Source organism: Paroedura picta, chromosome 1 (genome assembly GCF_049243985.1).
Source record: "Paroedura picta isolate Pp20150507F chromosome 1, Ppicta_v3.0, whole genome shotgun sequence".
Taxonomy (NCBI): domain Eukaryota; kingdom Metazoa; phylum Chordata; class Lepidosauria; order Squamata; family Gekkonidae; genus Paroedura; species Paroedura picta.
In genome coordinates, this window is record NC_135369.1 from 124,225,312 (window position 1) to 124,249,200 (window position 23,889).

Here is a 23,889-nt window from a genome sequence, read left to right on the forward strand (position 1 = left end):
GAACCAGTCAGTGATTCCATGTTCAGTTCTCACTGTTGCTTCTTGACCTGCATATAAATTTCTCAAGAGACAAATAAGATGCTCTGGTATTCCCATCTCTTTAAGAACTTGCCACAATTTGTTGTGCTCCACACAATCAAAGGCTTTAGCATAGTCAATGAAGCAGAAGTAGACGTTCTTCTGGTACTCCCTAGCTTTCTCCATGATCCAGCGTATGTTGGCAATTTGATCTCTAGTTCCTCTGCCTCTTCGAAATCCTGCCTGTACTTCTGGAAGTTCTCGGTCCACATATTGCTGGAGCCTAGCTTGTAGGATTTTGAGCATAACTTTGCTAGCATGAGAAATTAGTGCAATGGTGCGGTAGTTTGAACATTCTTTGGCATTGCCCTTCTTTGGGACTGGAATGTAAACTGACCTTTTCCAATCCTGTGGCCATTGTTGAGTTTTCCAAATTTTCTGGCATATTGAGTGTAGCACTTTTACTGCATCGTCCTTTAAGATTTTGAATAGTTCAACTGGAATGCTGTCACCACCACTAGCTTTATTGTTGCTCAGACTTCCTAAGGCCCATTTGACTTCACATTCCAGGATGTCTGGAGAACAGATAGATTAGGCTATCTACTGATTCTAGTTTTTTCCACTCAGCTATTCCTTTCCCTTTTGTCTCTAAAACAACCTTCACATCTAGCTTTCTCTCTTCTGTCTAGCTGTCTGCAGTTTGATTGGCAGCAGGGGAAGACATAGTATAGATTGCTGGCCCCTACACTGTCATGGTGACCATTTTGGAAGAGTTCTGGCTAGAAAAGAGAGTGGCTACTGCTGAAAAACCGTGCAAAGGGGCTTTTCCTTGAACAAGATGCCACATGTCCCTTTAGTCCCAGAGGGACCAAGTGACCCCAAGGACATTGTGAAAGCAGCAGACAGCAGTCCAACTTGAACTATCTCAGCCATGAAATGAAAGCAGCAAAAAAGGTGCAAAAGGAGCTCAAGCCATCTGACATAGCAGTTGTGTATGAGGGCTCTCAGGAGGATGGTAGCTGTATTGGGGACTGGCAGCATGCCATCCCAGATCAATCTTGGGCCTCTTCCAAATGGTGACTGCTGAATCAGGCACCTGGGGCATGTGGTGGTAACATAGCAGGTGTCTCCACCCTATATAATTTGTCCCCTGAATTTGTTACGTTTATGTTTATGAGATGGGCAGTCTGAGAGGACTTCCTTAGACACCCTCTTGTAACTACCCTTCCCTCTCCTTCCCTGCACAGACAGGATGATTTGGCAGTTATTCCTTTCCACCCCTTCAATGCCATTGGCCAACAAAAGTTGTACAAAAGTAGGGACACTTTAGCCCTCGGATGTCAAATTCTTCTGATGAGAAAGAGGACCACAGGAAGAGGAAAGAAGGGGAATTTATAAAAAATGAGGAAGTTATACAATAGACTGATTCTTTAACAATGAGGACTATCAATTCTTGCTGTGCATGGCAGTTATCATATTAGATCTCAAACAGTTGAGAATTTTGAGGAAAGTAGAAGTCCCTATGGAGGTGCCTTTGTACGACAAATGTCCCAGTTAAATGCCGGGTTGATAAATAGGCAGTTACACCCAAAGAAGTTCCTGGATTGAGGTTTTTGTGTATCAAAGAGCAAGTACTTTTACAAGTTTGGAGGCTTTGGCACAATTCTATAAAGTCTTAGCACCTCTGCCTTCAGTACCTCCTTCTTCAGGTCCTTTTCTGATCTCTTAGTTCACCCAAGCTCAAATACTCCATCTGTATGATTATTTGGGGGAGTGAATACATCTGGAGAAGAGACTCTTGGTTGCTGCCACAGACTTACAGAATTTCTTTCCCACAGAGATTCATCAAAGCCATCACATGGAGTAATGGGACGCTGAGTGCAGTTAAGCAACAGAGCTGATTCAAATGTTGATAGCAGTTGTTTTGGGTGCCAAATTAGCAGGGGATGGCGACAAGTGTGAGTTGCACCTGTCACTGCTTTCTAGCTTGCCTGATCCCAACTCCCAGCAGTGCCTAGGAACAGGGGCTGATCCTTTTGTTTTCAACTTTTTCTCTGAACTGAAGCAAGTTTGTGCAATGTTTATTAGTTTCTGGTAGAGCCAAAGGTTGGAAGGACAGCAGGCCTTTCAAAATCTTTTTACAGGACACAATACCATAATTCTGCAAAGGCAACCCATTCAGGAATTACTTTGTCCCAATCTACTACGTTACTAGCTGCTAATATATATTAATTTAATTCCTTCGTTTGTCTTGAAGTTTGTCACACTGGATAGTACTATTTGCCGGCGTATAAGACGACTGGGCATATAAGACGACCCCCCAACATTTCCACTCAAAATATAGAGTTTGTTACATTACATTACAGTACTATGGGCCACTATGGGCAGCTATGTCTATCCCAACTGAAGTGCACCCGGCGTATAGGACGACCCCCCCCCCACTTGGAGGCATGATTTTCAGGGGGGAAAAGTCGTCTTATACGCCAGCAAATACTGTACATCTGACAACACATCAACTGGGAGGGTGCTGGACTCAAATTGCTCTCTTATCATAGCAGGGTTAGTTTGCACTGCACCTTCCTCACAAAACAGAAATGCAAGACATAAAAGCAAACAGAAGATTGTAATATTAAAGCTGAGGAGGTTGGTTCTCTGAAAAATTAATAGGTAAAGAGGTGCTTAAAGGTATAGATAGCTCAGCAGCCACAGCGCAATGTACTTTGATTTCACAATGTCACAATGGAATCTTGTGGAAAACATCTGATGATCTGTCACAATACAAACATACAGTAAGCAGGTAGGTTTGGGTAGCCATAGAGAGCTGATTCCCTACATATGGTGAAGACATAACATATTATTGTCTCACTCAAATTAGATCAACTTCCATGTAGCCCAATGTGCTATTTCCCATAGAGTGTCTCCATCCAGGGCAATAGTTTCACCTTCTGGTTCTAAAGTATCCCATATGAACCAGAACTTCCAGGAGGACATTTTTTATAAAGGGATATTCTCCAGTGTTATATCTGTGGGTTCATGGAAGGAAGCCAGAACAGCTCTTTTATTGTGATCTCAGCATGAGTGCAAGTTGTAGTAAACAACAATGTTTGAGGATCCCTCAGAGACCTCCAACATATATACATGTTTGTATTGTGACAGATCATCAGATGTTTTCCACAAGATTCCATTGTGACATTGTGAAATGTCCATAGATCTTCCTGCCAGTACATGTGATTGGTCAGATCAGTGGTTCTCAACCTGGGGGTCGGGACCCCTTTGGGGGTTGAAAGACCCTTTCACAGGGGTCATGGCAGGGCAAGCAGCTTGGCTGGGGGGGCGCCATTCATGCAATAGCCTTGCGAGGTAGATTGAGATAGAGCGTTGTCTGTCTGTAGCAGCGGAAAAGAGTGAGGTCGGCATGGTGGGACAGAACTGAACTGAGAAACCCCAGGAAAAAAACCAATTTATATAAAATCAGGAACAATGGATCTTCCCACCATTGGTCAGTATTGGTTTAATTTCTGTGAAATAATACTTGCATAATTATATGGTTGGGGGGTCACCACAACAGGAGGAATTGTATTAAAAGAGGAGGAGGAGGAGGAGGAGTTGGTTCTTATATGTCGGGTATGGGAGAGGGATGAAGGACCTCAGCACCCTCCAAAGCAGCCATTCCATACAGGGGCATTAATCTCTGTGGTCTGGAGATCAGTTGTAAGTCCAGGAAGTCTCTAGGTCCTACCTACAGGTTGGCAACCCTACTCTTTACTACCTCCTCTGTTTCATTGAGTAGAATGTGGTTATCTTCATCCATTATTATGTCTTGTTGTGGAGGTCCAAAACCAGAAAGACAAAGACTTTATAAAAGAAAGTAAAAACATTTCATAGTTGTTACACACCTATAGTTTCTTCTGTAAGATGTCAGGGGGTCTTTGCCAGACCTTAAGCTATGGAGACAAACTACTGAGAGGAGTTGCTAATTATTTATAAAATTAAATTGTTTTATCATAAAGGTTTTCACTGTGTAGTCAAGAGCCCTATGAATTAGTTTACCATTATTCTTATTTTAGAGATGTAGGATTCAGACTTAAGGCAGAGCTTTGCCCACAGGGTAATTTCACAGCTAAGATCCAAATTACATATTTCATGCAAATGTGGTTACCTGAGAGCCTTTGATTTGTTTTAGGAGCTGATTTTGGAGGAAATAATTGATAGAGTAGTAGGGAGAGGGAAAACCATTCCATGTTTACCATTTCCCTTCTCTATTCAGCCTCTTTTAAAATATGCGTCTGCAGGAGGTAACATGAAGGAATTATTTCTGATCTTTAAACCTTTAGACTGTCTCCGGAGTCACAACTGTCAGCTTTCACTTTTTTCTCAATGTGGGAGGTGTAGCAGTAGCAGTGCAACACCTATGTAAATGTGTAAATCGAAAAGAAACAGATCTCCCTTGCAATCTGGTCTACATATTTTGTAATCTCTGGGATGATTCTGTTACGTGAGTTGGAGATGCAGTACTCTTTCCTGATACTTGGATGGGTTTGCTCACTGATGGGCAACAAAGGGCAGTCAATAGGCCAGTTTTTAGAATATGGATCACACCTTCCTGTCATAATGGAAGATGAAGTCAGTGCGACCTTTCCTAGCAGAAGAGTCACAAAACAGCAGCTGACACTTTGGATTTTGTTAGGGAGGTGCTACTGCTGCTGTTGCAAATCTGACTTGGCCTGTTTGGCTTTTGGAACCAGCAATACTTCGGTAAATAGATTGCTGCAAGACATCATAAGTCTCCAGAGGTTGCCCATCCAAAGGACACTTGCACAATGGGGACACATTCTTACTGGCTCATGTATCTCTCTTTCTTTCACTGTAATAAGTGACTTTCTAGATCATTTATTGCATCTGTTGAAATGGGCACTGGCCACTGAAGGCTGAAGCCACCCAGGGATGCATGAAGTCATTAAGGTGCTGTGGGATGCTGACATTTACCCAGGCTTGTGAAGGTTTTTCACATGCAAATCATCTTTGACAAGACAAGTGTAGGCTGAAGACTGAAACCAAACAAAATGTGTGCTCCCATAAAGATGTCAACCTAATGTTCAACTGAAAATGGAGAGGCTGGTTTTGAGGTTCAACGGGAAACTTGCTCTATGTCATGCCTTGTAACCAAACACAGTGTGTTGTGATAAAATGAGTAGACAGCACACAGTTTAAAAGGCACAGCAAACTCCCTGTCCCAAAGAACGGAAAAGAGCTTGATATTAAAAAAAAAAAAACAGAGCCAATGAATTAACAGTTGGAAATGAACATAAGACTGGGTCAATCCAGTGGTCCATCTAGTACTACATCGTGTCTCACACAATGGCCAATCAGTTATGCTGCAGGGCCAACAATAGGGGACAGAGGCCTCAGCCATCCTCTAGCACTGGGGTAGTCAACCCATGGCCTTTCAGATGTCCATGGACTACAATTCCCATGAGCCCCTGCCAGCAAATGCTGGCAGGAGCTCATGGGAATTGTAGTCCATGGACATCTGGAGGCCCACAAGTTGACTACCCCTGCTCTAGCGTTACCTCCTGACTCTGGGATTCAGAGTTTCACTATCTCTGCATGTGGGAGTTCCTTTTAATCACTATGGTTAATCACTGCCACTAGACCTATCTTCCATATATTTGTCTAATTCCTTTTAAAAGCCATTTATACCCGTGGTCATCAGCACCATGAAAAGACCTGTGCTTCTTTCTTGGGAAACTTATGGCATCTCATAGAACATTCTGCTCTTTTGCCTGCCTCCAGTTTCCTAGCACATCCCACTGCACTAAACAGTAATAATACTGTTTCATTGCCCAAAACAATAAATGGGCCAGATACTAAAAGGGTGACAAATGTGCTGCATTCAGTGATGTGCTCGTAAGTCTTATTTACTTGAATGTCACGTTAAAAGCCTTCGTGCTGGCCTTGGGACAAAAGTAATCAGTACAAATAAGCGAGAGAGGGGGTCAAAAACGCAGACACACGTCATCAGGTTGAAGTCAAACATCTGAAAGTCTAGGTGAACTGGCAAAGCTTTTTAAAAAGACTGCTGAGAATTATAGATGGGCAAAGCTGCCAAGAAATGTTATGAGATTCCTTAGCAATTCATGGGGATCCATCTATCTATTACAGAGTGACATACATGATGCTCCCAGACCCATCGTCGTATCTTACATGATGCTCCCTTCCCACATTTTATTGCCACGACAATTCTGTGAGGTAGCTGAGGTTGAGAGTATGTGACTCGCCTGAGGTTACCCAGTGAGCTTTAGGGCAGATTCTAGGGGCCATTTCGCACGGCTTCAAAATAGCACAATGGTTGCTAATTGAAAACGCTACTAATTTGCCTTAACGCACGACGTCACAGACAATCTTCAACACTCCTGAAACCAATCAGCAAAAAGCGCTTCGTTGTAGCGCTTTCAGGGGAATCCAGAAAAGTGGATTCACCCTCCGGATAGCGATACACTCCTGCAACCAATCTGCAACACTAGCGCTAAAGACCTGTGCGTTACCATTGTTGCGGGTTCTTCAAAGTCCCTCCTCCTGAGCCTGTCCTCCAAACTTCCGGCGAAGCGATCGCCATTTTTTTTTCTCCGAGCGAGCGGGGATAAACGCACCAGCGAGCCTCTTTCTGTTTAGAGGCTTCCCTGGCTTCAGTCCTTCACCTTTAGTCACTAAGCACAAACCACATAAAAGCCCGTTTGCTGAAATAAAGTCCCTTTATTTTTTACACATTAATTCAGCTGAAAATCGGGCCCGTGAGAGGGGGGGGGGGATTTTTTTTTTATCACTCAAGGCAGCGTGCCAACGATCATACAATCAAACGACAGCTCATATTAGGCAGCTGGATGGGTCTCTCCGTTGCAACGAATCTACCTAGATTCGTTGCTATGGGTCTGTTTTTTTTTAAAAAAAACCTTTCTTAAAGGGAAAGGGGCTGTTTGGGAGCATGCTAACGGCTGCCCATTGGCTGCTTGACGGCCAGGGGCGGGACGAGCTTGGCAATAGCGCTTCCTTTCTAGCGATTTCTGCCGAGACCGGAAGCCTGTGGGAAACGCTAAAAAACGCAACTGATTCCACTACAAAGGCAGGTATGCATAACGACGAATTCCACTATTTTAAATGGCGATTTTTCATTCCGCAAACAATTTGCAACAAAGATCCCCGTGCGAAAAGGCCCTAGGTCTCCCTGATCTTTGTTTATCTCTGGTGATACACAGTACACTGTTACCACGAGAACAATGAAAAATTTCTCTGTGCTTTCTAGGTTTCAGCATAAATTTAATTCAGGCCTTGAGGATTTATGCTCAGCCTATTTTTAACACAATAGTGTGCACTGGCATTACTCTCCAAACTATATTGCAAATGTGTTTTGTATTTAAGATGACTCTGTTAATGGAAAAGTAGGTTCAGAAGGAGGCAGCACAGAATGGGGCAGTGGGGTTGGGTGGGGAACTGCAGTAGGCTTTAACTCTTCCCACAGCCACTGTTTTCTGCTTCAGAATTCCCTCCCCTGCCTTCCCTAATGTGTTGACAAGCATATATTTGCATCTAGAACTCTGTGGGGTGGGGGCAGGGTAAGAGAAATGGCAAATGGAAGGCTCAATCACCACCTTTCCTTGCCTTTTCTGTGCTTTAATATCACCCATCCCCTAAGCTATTTTGTCTGTTAAAAATAGTGGCTCAGGATTTAAAAACCGCCCATTTGTGAATTTAGAATCTAACTTTCTGGTCTCAAGACAGGATAACACTCAGCATGGCTTGTCACTTGTGGGGATGCTTCCATGCTTCAGTGGAGACAGATGGGGCTAGCAACATCTCTTTTAATTACTTCTTTGCGTAACTGGGAAAGTGTCTGCCATAAATCACTAACCTTAACAGTTTTATTCCTCTGATATTTCTGTAAACAACAATTGAATCCAAGGGCTGAGTTGCTTTTCTAGCAAGTTGCTTTTCATACTGCATATTTTGGATGTTGTGATGCTGTTTATTAATTGACTTTCTCCTTATATCTATACTCTTATGATCCCTGTTCCACTGTTTGAGGAAGAATGCTTGCACTCGAAAGCTCACGCCTTGAATAAATATTTGTTGGTCTTAAAGGTGCCACTGGACTAAAATTTTGTTAGACCCATTTTTGAGTTTTTGTAAGGAGCATTTACCTTAGTGAAGGTTGCCTTACTTCACAACCCTCTAACCCCTAACGTTACACAGACTGGAAGCCATGTACAGTGCCAACATGGTTTCTATAGCAGCCACACCAGGAAACCCAGTAAATGGTTAAGGTTGAGTTTAGAATTAAACTGCAGGTGAGCTAAACGTGCGGTTTTTAAGTGAGCAAACCATCCACTGAAATAGTAGATCTTTAAAGAAAAGAAAAGAAAGTAAAATAGTGTTTGAAACAGGTGGTTTCCAGCTGCATTCCTTTTTTGTTTTCCAAGGGCCAGGCTGAAGTTGAGGCTATACTATCATGCTGCTGTGTCAGACAGCTCATGTTCCTTGACACTGAGAACATCATGTGATGTGACTGATATAACTGGACATGACAATCCACAACAATGATAAATCTGCTGAAGAAATGCAAAAAGACAGGAATGGCTGGAATTCATAGTCAAAAATGTTTACAGGATGGAAGAGAAAAACAACCTTCCTGTGAGATTTTGCTGAGGGATGGTTTTGCATATTTGCTGCTGTGCTAGCCTGGAAGAATAGGAAGGGGAATAACTGGATACAATCTTTGTACAGTGCCAGACAAATTGTTTTATTGGTACTAGTTGGCTGAGCAAAAGTAAGGGCCATTCTGCACGACTTAAATGTAGCCAAAGTCTTACCTTTCGTGAACGCTATTAATTTAACGTTCCGCATGACGTTGTAAGCAAACCACAAAACTCCCACCGAACTGCAACAATCAGAATTTTATAGCGCTTAGGGGGAAATCCAGAAAAGTGGATTCCCCCTGAAAAAACTGCTACACTTCTGAGCACAAGCTGCAACACATCAGCGAAAGACATGTGTGTTCTCAAAATAGCGGTAGAAAGAATGTCCCTCCCTCGCTCTCACCCCCGAGCTTCCAGAGGCTTCTCTGGCTAAAGTCCTTCCACAGAAGTGATTAACAGTAAAATAAAGCTCCCCACTGCAAGTGTCTTTAAAGTTCCCAAGCACAATACAGCCCTCTGTTCGACACTGCCCGTAATTTCAGCCACAAATCGCGCCCATGGGGGGATTTTTTTTTACTTGAACAGCATGTAAATGATTAAGCGCCAGCTCCTATGCCAGCAAAAAAGGTCTTTCTGAGACAATGATTGAACAAATATTCATTGCAACTGGTATGTTTGTGTTTTTAAAAAACAGTTTTTAAAGGGAAAGGGGCTTTTCGGGAGCATGAACACGTCCATTGGCTGTTCTGTTTGATTGATGGCCAAGAGCAGGAAGAAGCACAGAAAAATATTGCATCCTTTGTTGCGATTCCAGCGAGACTGGAAACCTGTGGGAAATGAATACAACGCTACTGGGACTTCAATATTCAACTAAAATTAAAGGTATACATAAATTCTACTATTAAATATAGTGTTTCTTCATTCTGAAAACATTTGGCAACATTGGTCCTTGTGCGGAAAGGCCCTCGGTCTTTGGTTCAACTTGAATATGTAACATTTTTTATTATAATGTGCCATCATCCTGACCTGAATTGCCCAGACTAGCTTGATTTTCTTTGAACTCAGAAGCTGAGCAGGGTCAGTCCTGGGTAGAATTTGGATGGGAGATCACCAAGGAATACCAGGATTTCTATGTAGAGGCAGGCAATGTCAAAACAACTTCTGCACATCTCTTGCCTTGAAAATCTTACAGTTTCAGCATAAATTGGTTGTGACTTGACAGCAAAAAAAGTTTTTATGTAAACCACAATGAGCTCAGACAGCTGGGAGCAAGTGGAGAGAGCTGCTGGGGAGAGCTGCTGCTGCTGCTAACCAGGTGAGGGTATTGTTGTGCTGAGTGAGGTGATTGCTGGGTGATTGCTGGGAGGATTAAAAAGGGCTGCTCCTCGTCAGAGGCAGAGCTTAAACAGCTGGGAGCAAGTAGAGAGAGCTGCTGCTGCTGACCAGTTGCACTGCCTAGAAGTTACAATGGACCTCCAGGACACTCATCCCATCATCTGCAGTGAGTGTAACATGATTGCCTTCCTCCCTGAAGACAAGATGGACTACATCTGCCCCAAGTGTAAGACTGTGAATACCATCGCTCCTATTAAAACAGACTATCAAGATCTATGGATGAAGCTCAAGCAAATGGGGGCACAAGTGGTATTTTCTTCAATCTTGCCTGTCAAGGGAAGAGGAATGCGTCGGGAGAGGAAGAAAATGGAGGTGAATCAGTGGCTGCATAGTAGGTGCCGGCAGAAGAGATTTGGTTTCTGGGACCATGGGATAGGCTTTCTTGAGGAAGGCCTACTAGCATCTGATGGACTGCACTTGTCGAAATTGGGGAAGAATGTGTTTGGCAGGAACCTGGGGAGATTCATCAGGAGAGCTTTAAACTGAAGCCACAAGGGGAAGGAGACATTCAACATAGGGAGTGTAAGGAAGGAGACCGAGCAGGGGCAGCCCAACCACGAAGGCCAGTTCATAGGGAACCAAAAGTAAAAGGATTCAGATGCCTTTATACTAACGCCCGAAGCATGGGCAAAAGAAGGAAGAGCTGGAACTTCTCATGCTGATGGAAAGGTACGATCTAGTAGGCATCACAGAAACTTGGTGGAATAATTCTCATGACTGGAATGTAATAATGGATGGATATGAACAGTTCAGAAAAAACAGAATAGATCGAAGAGGTGGAGGAGTGGCACTGTATGTGAGGAAAGGGCTTACCTGTCAGGAAATTCTAGTGAAGGAGAGTATATCTACAGTGGAAAGCATCTGGGTGAAAATAAGGAAGGGGAAAACAAACAGTGTGGTGGTTGATGTCTGCTACCGACCACCTGACCAACAAGAGGATGTGGATGCTGCACTTTGTGAGCAGCGTGGGAATATATCCAAGTGGCAGGATCTTGTAATCATGGGCAATTTCAATTTCTCAGATGTGTGCTGGGAAACAAACTCTGCAAAGCGTCCTCAGTCATGCAACTTTCTGACCTGCCTGGCTGAAAATTTCATTTAGATGAACGCACAAGAGGTTCAGCCATACTGGACTTAATACTGACCAACAGGCAAGAGTTGGTGGATGAGGTGAAGGAGGTTGGGACCCTAGGAGGAAGTGACCATGTCCTCATAGAATTCCTTTTGAGATGGGGAGCCAAGGAAGGTTGTAGCCAGACACGGATGTTGGATTTTCGTAGGGCAAACTTTAATAAACTCAGAGACATGATGAGTGTCATACCATGGATGAGAATGCTGGAAGGGAAGGGAGCATGTGAAGTGTGGGCACTGCTCAAACAAGAGCGATTGCATGCTCAATCCATAGAATCATAGAATCATAGATTCATAGAGTTGGAAGGGGCCATACATATAAGTTTAAACCCATTACTGCGTGTCCTCTCCTCTGCAGCCAACAGAAACAGCATCCTGCCCTCCTCCAAGTGACAACCTTTCAAATAGAATCATAGAATCATAGAATCATAGAGCTGGAAGGGGCCATACAGGCCATCTAGTCCAACCCCCTGCTCAACGCAGGATTAGCCCTAAGCATCCTAAAGCATCCAAGAAAAGTGTGTATCCAACCTTTGCTTGAAGACTGCCAGTGAGGGGGAGCTCACCACCTCCTTAGGCAGCCTATTCCACTGCTGAACTACTCTGACTGTGAAAAACTTTTTCCTGATATCTAGCCTATATCGTTGTACTTGAAGTTTAAACCCATTACTGCGTGTCCTCTCCTCTGCAGCCAGCAGAAACAGCATCCTGCCCTCCTCCAAGTGACAACCTTTCAAATACTTAAAGAGGGCTATCATGTCCCCTCTCAACCTCCTTTTCTCCAGGCTCTCTTTGCTCTCTTCCAGTCCTCCTGGACATCTCCAGTCCTTAAAGAGGTTCTGAAGATGATGGACAAGGGCTGTGCAAGTTCTCTGGAAAATTCTTTGAGTACTCTCGGGTGCATTTCATCTGGACCAGGGGATTTGAACTCATCAAGTGCAGCTAAATGCCTCTCGACAACCTCTCTATCCATGTTAACCTGCCACCCAGTCATTGTCCTTTGGCTATGGCCATCTCTAGATGTGCCTAAACACTTTGACCTGTGGGAAAAAACAGATGTAAAATAGGCACTAAGCCTTTCTGCTTTCTCTGCATCTTCCGTTAGAGTTTGTCCATCCTCACTCAACAGTGGCCCTATTGCCTCCTTTACTTTACGTTAGCTCCTCACATAACTGAAAAATCTTTTCTTGTTACAATGGGCTTCCCTGGCCAATCTTAGCTCACTCTCAGCTTTGGCCTTTCTTATGATTGATCTACAGTGCCTAGTAACCTGTAGGTACTCTTCTTTAGAGCCAGTTTGGTATAGTGGTTAGGAGTGCGGACTTCTAATCTGGCATGCCGGGTTCGATTCTGTGCTCCCCCACATGCAGCCAGCTGGGTGACCTTGGGCTCGCCACGGCACTGATAAAGCTGTTCTGACCGGGCAGTGATATCAGGGCTCTCTCAGCCTCACCCACCCCGCAGGGTGTCTGTTGTGGGGAGAGGAATGGGAAGGCGACTGTAAGCCGCTTTGAGCCTCCTTCGGGTAGGGAAAAGCGGCATATAAGAACCAACTCTTCTTCTTCTCCTCTTCTTCTTCTTTAGAGCTCTGTCCTTCCCTCCATTTCCTGAACATTTTCCTTTTCTTTCTTAGTTCCTCTTGAAGTTCTCTGTTCATCCAATAGGCTTCTTAGAGCTCCTGCAGTGTTTTTGTCTTTCTGGGATAGTCATTGATTGAGCACGCAATAGCTCCTGTTTGAGTAGCGCCCACCCTTCACATGCTCCCTTCCCTTCCAGCATTCTCATCCATGGTATGACACTCATCATGTCTCTGAGTTTATTAAAGTTTGCCCTACGAAAATCCAACATCTGCGTCTGGCTACAAGCTTCCTTGGCTCCCCATCTCAGAAGGAATTCTATGAGGACATGGTCACTTCCCTCTAGGGTCCCCACCTCCTTCACCTCATCCACCAACTCTTGCCTGTTGGTCAGTATTAACTATCCCAGAAAGACGAAAACACTGCAGGAGCTCTAATAAGCCTATTTGGATGTCAGAGAACTTCAAGAGGAACTAAGAAAGAAAAGGGAAATGTTCAGGAAATAGAGGGAAGGACAGAGCTCTAAAGAAGAGTACCTACAGGTTACTAGGCACTGTAGATCAATCATCAGAAAGGCCAAAGCTGAGAGTGAGCTAAGATTGGCCAGGGAAGCCCACTGTAAGAAGAAAAGATTTTTCAGTTATATTAGGAGCAAACGTAAAGTAAAGGAGGCAATAGGCCCACTGTTAGGTGCAGATGGCCAAACTCTAACGGAGGATGCAGAGAAAGCAGAAAGGCTCAGCGCCTATTTTACATCTGTTTTTTCCCACAGGTCAAAGGGTTTAGGCACATCTAGAGATGGCAGTAGCCAAGAGATAGTGTCTGGGTGGCAGGTTGACATGGACAGAGAGGTTGTCGAGAGGCATTTAGCTGCACTTGATGAGTTCAAATCCCTTGGGCCGGATGAAATGCACCCGAGAGTACTCAAAGAACTTTCCAGAGAACTTGCACAATCATTGTCCATCATCTTCGGGACCTCTTTAAGGACTGGAGATGTCCCGGAGAACTGGAAGAGAGCAAACATTCTGATCTTCAAAAAAGGGAGGAAGGTTGACCCAGGAAACTACAAACCAGTGAGTCTGACCTCTGTTGTGGGGAAGACAATGGAGCAGATATTAAAGGGAGCGATCTGCAAACATCTGGAAGACAATTTGGTGATCCAAGGAAGTCAGCATGGATTTGTCTCCAACAGGCCCTGTCAGACCAACCTGGTTTCCTTTTTTGACCAAGTAACAGGATTGCTGGATTGTGGAAATTCGGTAGTAGTTCAGTAGTGAAATAGGCTGCCTAAGGAGGTGGTGAGCTCCCTCTCACTGGCAGTCTTCAAGCAAAGGTTGGATACACACTTTTCTTAGATGCTTTAGGATGCTTAGGGCTGATCCTGCGTTGAGCAGGGGGTTGGACTAGATGGCCTCTATGGCCCTTCCAACTCTATGATTCTATGATTCTAAAGCATACTAGTTTTAAGAATTGTTTAAGAATGGTTTACACAGATTAAGGTCTACCAGAGCCTAATTCGGGAGAAAGAGTGGGTAGACTTGACCATATCAACCAATAAATGTCCAATGAATTTAAAAATGTGTATCAAAAATTAATTAACTGCCACCCATTCAAGAAACCCTGGCTGAGAAAGCCTGCTCCATGTACACTGCTGGCTTATCAAACAATGAAAGAGCAGAACAACTTGACATGTCTCTGGCCATCATGCTAGGCCTGAGTCTTGTCAGAGGCATCCAGCTGACAAATGCTCGAAACAGAATATAAAACTACATGGATTTTGGTCTGATCTAGTTCTTTAGAATATATTATATTTTTATTTGAGGTCTGTATGTTACAGAAAACACATTATTTTATTATACAATATATAATGCAACAGCCCTTTGTAGAGAAAGATGACACCTTTAAAAATAATTGTTTCATTTTATAAGTGTCAGAGTTTCCTCCGTTACCAGCAATCTGACGTGTGTCTTACAAGATGAAGATCTTCTCCCCTTTGAGGACTGCTGTGAAGTAGCAACTCCCCTGCCCCTTTGGCTTACTGCCTCAGACTGTTCAGGTTTGCCTTCAACTCACTAGATTTTGTAGATACATTGCCCCCTACAGCTGTTGCTTTATCTACACCTGATACGGCATAGGTCTGTATGTAATGAAAAGTATGTGAAACTGCCAGACTACAAAAATGGTGGTGAAAACATTTGTCATGTGAAAAAACATTGCCTCCTGCTGCCCTTCTTGCAAATCCAAGCGACAGATCCTTCGTGTCACTAATGTTGTGTAAAGCGCAATACTGGGCCACATTGCTGCATGCCTGGGACAAAGAGATGATGATACAGTCTGGTTACTATGGCAACCGAGGAGGGATAGTTGAAAAAGAGAGGTTCCAAACACCCACTCTGATCGTTGTCACAAAATTCTTGTTGCTGTGAAGGACATTACTTATTTTCAAGCAGAAAAGTGCAAATTATTTTTACTTTTTGATGCAGACTTCACAACACAACACCCCCCCCCCCTTTAGCTTAGCTGCTCAGAGAGGAAGAAAACACAGCACACACACAGGCCTCATTTTCTGCATGTAAAGTGTGTGTGTGTGTGTGTGTGTTCTTTAAAAGGCAGTGGTTGGCTGGTTTTCCGGACATGATGTGGTTGAAGCTGTCATCGTAATGGAAATTCATTGCTGTAGCTATGGTAAATCGAGTTTTCTGCCTGTGCTGAATGCATTAGTCTAATGAGATGTTTGCAGCTGGCGAGCGGAGCCGATGGAGATGCATGGTGTGCTAACGGATAGGGAGAAGATGGCTCATAGAATGGTCTGTGTGCACGTGCTCCAAGTCTTCTACTCTTTGGGCCAAAATATCTGGTGTCTGTAAAAAAAACGATCCATCCTTCAACATACGCAATAGGTAAGTGTGAGGGGCTGTTCTTTTTTCTTATGCTTTGTTACTGCTGTTGAGTCATTTTGTTATTAAAAACCAGCTGTCATGCTACTAGCATGCCCTGCTATAGATCTCAATATTTTTAAAGAGCATCATCTCTTTACATGAATCAGGTATGCATGCCTACATCCCTAGTGTACAATTTCAGATAACATTTAAAAGCCACATCTTAAGTTTAACCCTGTTGGTGTTAATTAATAGTATCTTCTTTGGAACAGTTCAGTGCGGCAAGATGCAGCTGATGGAAGTCTGCTGCCTGTTGTGTTTTTAAGGAGTGCATGTGTCTGAGAGTCAAGAGTGGCTCCGATTCTGTTTTTTTTAATGATGAATTTGATTGCCATGAAGATTCTTTATATGTCAGTCTAAGTGGACTTTTCCCATGTTTGATGGGTAAAGGGCTATGTGTTGCTTTTGCAGAATATAAACACTGCGTTTATCATCACAGATTTTGTAGGGGATTAAAAATTCATCTGAAAATTCTCTTTTTATACCTGAAAACTTATGCCAGTCTCCCTGGCTCACTGTTTAAACACACAGGAAGTGATCTGTGTGTACATTTTAAGCAGGATATTTAAAATATATATTGAAAGAGCTGAAGCATGTAACTTAGAACACAATTTTAGCTTAAAATCTGTTTGGCTCTTCTTTATTCTTCTGTATCTTTTAAAACGGATATTTAGTGGTTGTTCAGTGCTACAGCCAAGTAAAAAGAGAGATCTTTCTATACTTTTCATACACGTCAGGTGGACGGCATTTTTCATTTGATTTTAAAGCTTGTCCAGTGCCCCTCTCACCCTAGACCCAGGGGGTTATTACTGGTAATTGAACAATGTGCATCATTTGGAATTTGCTCCCTGCCAGCCCCCATAGTTCATAAATTAGAGCCCATGAAAGCGCTTTAGGTGCGAACAAGATCTTCTCATTTGTGTGGGGTTTCCACTCATGTGAAATATTTTCCTGAGATTCACCCCCCCCCCAATAAAACTACCATGAATTTATGTATGCATGTTGTTTCAGTAGTGGTTAGTCATTTAAAAAATGATCTTCAAAGACTTGTTCACAGATATTTAAAAAACAACAACAACACAACACGAGTAAATTAGTAGAACATGGTGTTGGTTGCTGCCTGACTCTCTAAGGACTGTAACCAGAAAAACAGAGGGATAACTGTACTGAAATTCTCCTGCCGGTCTCAGATATATGGTCAGCATGACTGCTTCCAGTTTAGGATAATCCTTTCGAGACAAATCCAAAGCTAATGTTGGCTGTGATGCCCAAACAAAAAAAGCTCAGGGAAGTTGGATTTAGGTTGATTTTATGTTTAATACATTTTAATGAACCTGTTTGGACTTATATTCCAATATTCCAATTTAACCTATTGGTGGATCAGGCTTCAATAGCATATGTCAACTTTAATCAACAGAATATCTGCTGACCTCTGGACTATCAGTGTTTAAAGATCCTTTAGCAATATCAAGTTCAGTAGATTGCTTTCTTATTCACTAACCAGGGATTTTAAAAAGCATACTCTTATGGTGATTGTTTTACTTTATGATTTAAAAATAAAAGATTAAAACACTTGTCTAATGTTGCCCTGTGAGGAATACTAAGAGTGGTTTAATTTCCACTGCTAGAGGAAAAAAATTGTACTACTTCCTAAGCTAGATCAAAAATTTGAGATGAATCTCTTGTCAGAATCAATCTTCACATAAAGCCTTGTACAAATGTGGCAGCTGGATATATAGTCTTGGGAGAACTGTTTGAAGCATTTGTAACCAAAATGCTTGGTGTAACATGTACATCAATGCAACAAGGAATAAAATAAATGAAACTAGCTGCTTTGTGAATTTGAACAACCTGAAGCATCAGTGAAAGAAGATATTGTGCCCATACAATCTATGATAGTTTCTTAGCCATTTACCAAAACAAAGCAGCTACCACTTTTAGAATGGCATCCAATTAATTTTAATACCATCTTTTAAAAGTATCCTCTTTGGGTGCTTCCACAGGGGGATGATTCTCTGTGTAGTTCTTGTTGCTGTGAATGCAGACGTTTGGGCACTGGAAACAGAGCATCTTCATGACACTTTCTTCTACACTTCCCTTGCATCAGCCCACTCTAGATATCATTTATAATGATCTGTTGCAACAGTTCATTTTGAGAAAAGAAGGCAACTGTAGCTTTTTTCCTGCAGCATTATAAGTGGAAAGGTACACTAGAATGCCCTAGGGTTTTTTTAAGCCCCCCAGAATGAGTATGTGGGAAAAATAGCAGGGAGGGCTGAGGCAGGGAAACAGGTGCTGATGTGGGCAGGCCCTGAAAAAATGCCCAACTTCCCCCTTCCCCCTCCCCCTCTGCCTGCCTGCCTGCCTGCCTGCCTGCCTGCCTGCCTGCCTGCCTGCCTGCCTGCCTGCCTGCCTATCTATCTATCTATCTATCTATCTATCTATCTATCTATCTATCTATCTATCTATCTATCTATCTATCTATCTATCTATCTATCTATCTATCTATCTATCTATCTATCTATCTATCTATCTATCTATCTATCTATCTATCATTTTACTACAATCCCGGACTAGCTGGCTTGTAGCGAATTACACATGATAAAAACCATAAAACACAGTAAAGTACATTAAATACAATAAGATCAATGTGTAAAGGTGGTAGCAACAGGTTACCCTCAATAAGAACTCTATCCCCACCCTGGCGAACCACCTCCCCACCTGACCCCATGCCTCAAGGGAGATGGCCAATGATAAATAAGATGTCTCATATCTGTCTAGAAGAGGTACCCCAAGTTCTTCCTTGCCCCAGCCTCAACTAAATGACCAGTGGAAGAGCTCCATCTTGCTGGTCCTGCAGAACTGTGTCAGCTCCGACAGCGCCCATAGCTCTTCCCGGAGCTAATTCCACCAGGTAGGGGCCAGAACCAAGAAGCCCCTGGCCAGGTACACTTCATGTCGAGGCCAGGTACACTTCATGTGGGCTGGGGATCACCAACATATTTGTTCCTGCAGAGCTGAGTGCTCTGCAGGGGGCATAAGGAGGTAGACAGTTCCTGAGACATGTTGGGCCCATACTGCAAATAGCCTTGAAGGTCAATATCAGAACCTTAAACTTGATCTGGAACAGCACTGGCAACCAATGATCCAAAGGTGCTTTGATAGTGATTGTTCCAAAAAGATCATACCAAAGCAGGGGAAAGCACAGAAACAGGATGAATAATATATAACTTCATGGAATGTCCCCAGAAGCAGTATTCCTGTAGGGAAGCAAAGGTCAAGCAGAACATTCATATGGAAACAGTCTTGGAGAAAATACCTCTTTGAAAGGAAGGTGATATAATGTCCTTTCTGGCACCATCTCTTCCCAAGCCATAATGAAAGCTGTTGCTGCTGAATACTGTTTTGAACTATTTTGGTGGGGGTAGGGGTAGAGTTTGTAATGTTTGCTTCAACTACATTTTAAACTTCTGTTTTCATAAAGTTTGGGGCATTGGATTAGAAAGATACTATGCTTTTAGCCTTTGGATATAGAAACTTCTGCACTATTCTTCCTCTTGTTATCAGTGTCTGCTATTGGGGAGGGGCTGTGGTGTAGTGAGAGAGCATCCACCATCAAGTCATTTGCTTTTAGGACATTCAGAAATCGTTACACTTCACTGAGATTGTTTGCACTATACATAATCATTTATTTTTAATAAGGGTAATTGTTCTTTTTCTTTTCTCTTTGTGACCTTTTGTGTTTTCTTACAAAGGTCTGTTTTGCTCTTGGTATAGTGGTTAAGAGCAGCAACACTGTATCTGAGAAAGTATGTGTGCACACAAAAGCTCATATCTTGAATGAAACTTTGTTGGTCTTAAAGGCTCAACATTTGTTCTGCTTCTTCAGGCCAACACGGCTACCCACTTGAAACTCAATTTCTAAGCTGGCAAGCCAGGTCTGATTCCTCACTCCTCCACATGCAGCCAGCTGGGTTTCCTTAGGCTAATCACAGTCCTGTTCACACAGAGCAGTTTTTCAGAGCTTTCTCAGCCTCACCCACCTTATACAGTGTCTGCTGTGCAGAGAGGAAGGGAAAGTGATTGTTAGCCACTTTGAGACTCCATTGGGTGTGACAAGTGGGGTATAAAAGCTGACTCCTCCTCCTCCTCCTCCTTAATAAGGGCTTTTCTGCACATTAAAAAAATAGCGTCACACCAGCGAAATTATGTGACTCTATAAAAAATCATGCCCCATGCCATTTCTCACCTGCTTGCTCTCCTGCTTTTTTCTGCTGCTTTTTTCTGCTTCCTGGTATGCTTCACGGCTGCCTGAAGTGGCAGAGGGGAAGTACACGCTATACATGCGGTTCTCCCCCCGCCTGTCACTCATGGCAGGCAGCCAATCACCTTTTCCCCTGTTTGAAAGGGACAGCGATACAAGTGGGGTTTTTTTTAGTGAAATTGGGATGCCTATGCATCTAATAATAGATGCATAGTGCTTATTTTAATTCCACCGTACAGCCTTAAAGCTCAAGAAAAGTAATGTTCTTAATTTGGGGGGGGGGGGCTATGAGAGGCATACTTTGTGCATCAACTGGTGGGGGGATCTTTTTTTTCTCTGCCTGGACTAAGCAATGCATATTCATTACCCCAGGCAGTTTGCTACAAAAAAAAAAGCCCCGTTCCAGGTAGAAGGGAAAGGGAGGCGGGCTTGAGGGTGGGCACTGGAGATGGAGATCATGCAACTTTATCCACTTTGGTGATGCATGTGTACTTGGCGTGTGGATTGCTGGTTGCTCTCCTCCCACTCGCACAACATGGCTGGGGGAATCCACTTTTGGGGATTCCCCAGCTATCGCTTTAAAATGGAGGATGTAGCTGCCGGATTGCTGCTGGGACACTGGATGCTGGCAACGTCATGCCAAATGCCAAAAATATGATGTTTGCATTAGGTGAGTATTTCACTTTTTTAATTGGGTGCGGAATGGCCCTAAGTTTTTCCCCAATGCAAGAGGAGGTGGATAAGTAGGACAAAGTTCATCATAATATTCATAATATTATGGGTTTTATTTGGATGTTTCATTGTTTTTATGGGATTTTATATGTATGTAAACTGCCACAAGCCGGTAGTTTCTGGGAGTGGTGGTCTAAACATTTGAAATCAATAAAATAAAATAAATTATAGTTAAATAGGGCCTCCATGTTGAGAATGACTGCTACATAATTCTGAGTTTGAAGTTCTGTAAATAAAGAATACTAAAAGGCTATTATTTTATGCTGTACTTTTGCATAGAAGATCTGTCAGGCCACTCTTGCAAAAAAAGATGCTGAGAAGTTTAATCTAACAGAATGTCTCTTCTTGCTCCTACCAAGTGAGTTTTCTTACATTTGTTGAATCTGGGAGAGCAACAATCCAATCATCAGTTCTGTTATGCTGGTGTGTTCCTGTTTCTGTTGTAGTCATCATCCTCTTCTCCCTCAGCAGTGAAAATAAACCCCAAGGAGCTGAGAACAGAGCCAACAAGGTTGAAGGCCACAGCAAAATTGTGTGACATCCACCAAACACATGCTGACAAGCGCCTCCAAATTAGCTATGTATAAAGCAGTCACCGAGTGTTTGGCAATGCCAGTCTGCCTTCATGATGAATCCACTGTGGAGACTAATGGCCCTAAGAGAAGGTAGAGCTTTTAACAAGACAAAGGTCTAACACTATTCATTACTTTTTATTTAAATACCTGAGAAAATTAACCAGATTATCAAAATGTGTGTCCAATTTGTTAAGAATTTGCAATTTCTTCATTAAAATCAGTAGTTTGGCTGGATGTATTTAGACTCAGGATTAAGACTTTCTTTAAAATTATAGATCGAAACTTCTTTTTAGACTAGGAGTATATTCCTTCCAAGAGCCTCTTGTGGCGCAGAGTGGTAAGGCAGCTGTCTGAAAGCTTTGCCCATGAGGCTGGGAGTTCAATCCCAGCAGCCGGCTCAAGGTTGATTCAGCCTTCTATCCTTCCGAGGTCGGTAAAATGAGTACCCAGCTTGCTGGGGGGGTAAACGGTAATGACTGGGGAAGGCACTGGCAAACCACCCCGTATTGAGTCTGCCATGAAAACGCTGGAGGGCGTCACCCCAAGGGTCAGACATGACTCGGTGCTTGCACAGGGGATACCTTTACCTTTACCTTTATATTCCTTCCAGAGTAAGTGGAAGAGGCTGGTTGATCAGAGACTGGAACAACTAGGCTTTGCTCCAGTTTTACTATTCATGATGGGCAGTGAAAAAAATAGCATTCCAAAGGCTCAAAGGGATGCTAGGTTTCAAAAGCCCAAATCATGAGCAAGAAGGGTGTATCCCCTTGCTTGCAATGGACAATTCATTCATTCATTCATTCATTCATTCATTCATTCATTCATTCATTCATTCATATTTTTATTCCGCCCTTCCATACAGCTATGGGTGGTTTACATAAAACATCATAGGGTAATTACATAGAACATCATAAATATAACATATCAACTAGAACAATATTTCAACAGAAATAGAGTCCAGTAGCATTTTTAAGACCAACAAAGATTTATTCAAGGCATGAGCTTTGGAGTGTATGCACTACTACCCGCCTGAATCAATATCTCAGCAGGAATGGTAACTTTGACAGAACCCTTAGGTAGGTCATATTATTTCAGTCATGGAAGGGGGTGTCTGCTACTTTACCAGCATAGTTAAAGTCCATGACAGTTCCCCAATATTGTGATTTTTTTGGCTGCTGGACTGCATACTGTATTAACACCAGTAACGAAAGGTTGCTTTTTTGGGGAGTTCCCTTTTCAGAATGCGGGTGTTTCCACAATATGGGGAAGATAAGTACTTTGGCTCATCTAGTTATCTAATGTCCCAAATTCAGTGAGGTGGATTACCCCAATACTTGAGAAGAATGAGCTTTCTTTCTTTTTTATGAGATAAGGATCCATATATCACTAAGTCACTGGCATCCTACCTTTTAGCAACTCATCTTAAAATTATTTAAAAAACACATTTGTTACTTGGGTGAGCTCCCCTTCTCTTTCTCTCTGTGTGATTAGGATTAAGGCAATGGCCAAAAAAAAAAGCCAAACCATTAAAGGAAAATGCAAGGCAAGGCAAGGGAACCGATACTAGGATAAGCAAAAAGAAAAGACATGGTGGGATGAGGGGCAGATTGGCCATTAAAACCAGTTGGGAAAGCTTTATAGTGCCTATAGCCTTGGAGGGGCACTCCTTGCCAAGGGACAGTTTAACATCAGGACATCCCTGTGCATAGTGGGCAAGGAGCCCAGCCACCACAAACTGTCACCCTCTGCAAGGGAGATGGGAGCGCCTGCTGTCACACTGTAGTGCATGTGGGCTAAACATCTCCTTCTAAAGCCCCTCTGTTAGGTATCTGTTTGGGGGAGGCAGGGCAAGAGCAAGGCAAGGAGTGAGATCCCTCCCAGGGCTGTGGCCTCTAAGTCCACCAATGAATGGAACATTCACAGAAGATATCCATATTACTTCAACTATAGCTTTGTGGAGAAAATAACTTTTGTGGGAAAACAGGCCCTTTTCCAATTCCATACACTGAGGTTACTCCTGATTTTCTTGGAAGTTGATCCATAAGCAGTGAAATTGGTTTAGGCAGGGTTCTTCTGTTTGTCTGCCCTCCCTATTTTTAGTCAATTAATTTTCTTCCACATGTGGCTAAAATAATGAAGATTTTTAAGGGAGGATTCTGTTGTCAATGGTGTCATTACTGGTGATGTCAGAACACCAGCCCCATTTTTAAACAAATGATATTGATGTAACAATGCAGTGCTGTAAAGATAGTTTAAGTATGTTATCTGAATTCCCAGCTTTCATTTTTTTAAAGTAAGTATCTTCTTCCTTCATGGAAATATAGTGAAAAGGGTATATCTTTGCAAGGAATAGGGATAGAGACTTATTTATTTATCTATGTTTAAAGAAAGCTGGGAATTCGAGAACCTACTTAAACTATCCTTAAAACACTACACTACTGATCTTGTAGAGCTTTTAAAAAATTGAAATCACTCATCTGATGTGTGTGTTTTAATGGTGATGACAGTCTAATAATTGAAAAGTGTGCTGGAGGTGGGTGAGACAAAGAAACTGATAGAAGCAGTATG

General features: G+C 42.7%; 1 protein-coding gene across 4 annotated transcripts in view; it reads left to right on the forward strand.

Annotated features, from left to right (window-relative positions):
• The first annotated feature begins 15,376 nt into the window (after nucleotides 1-15,376).
• The window catches only part of SCML4 (Scm polycomb group protein like 4), a 125,174-nt gene continuing 116,661 nt past the window's right edge, over nucleotides 15,377-23,889 (forward strand). For all 4 annotated transcript variants that reach the window (XM_077302706.1, XM_077302723.1, XM_077302696.1 and 1 more), the window contains exon 1: nucleotides 15,377-15,711. The gene's annotated coding sequence lies outside the window, so the exon portion shown is untranslated. The remainder of the gene's footprint in view (nucleotides 15,712-23,889) is intronic.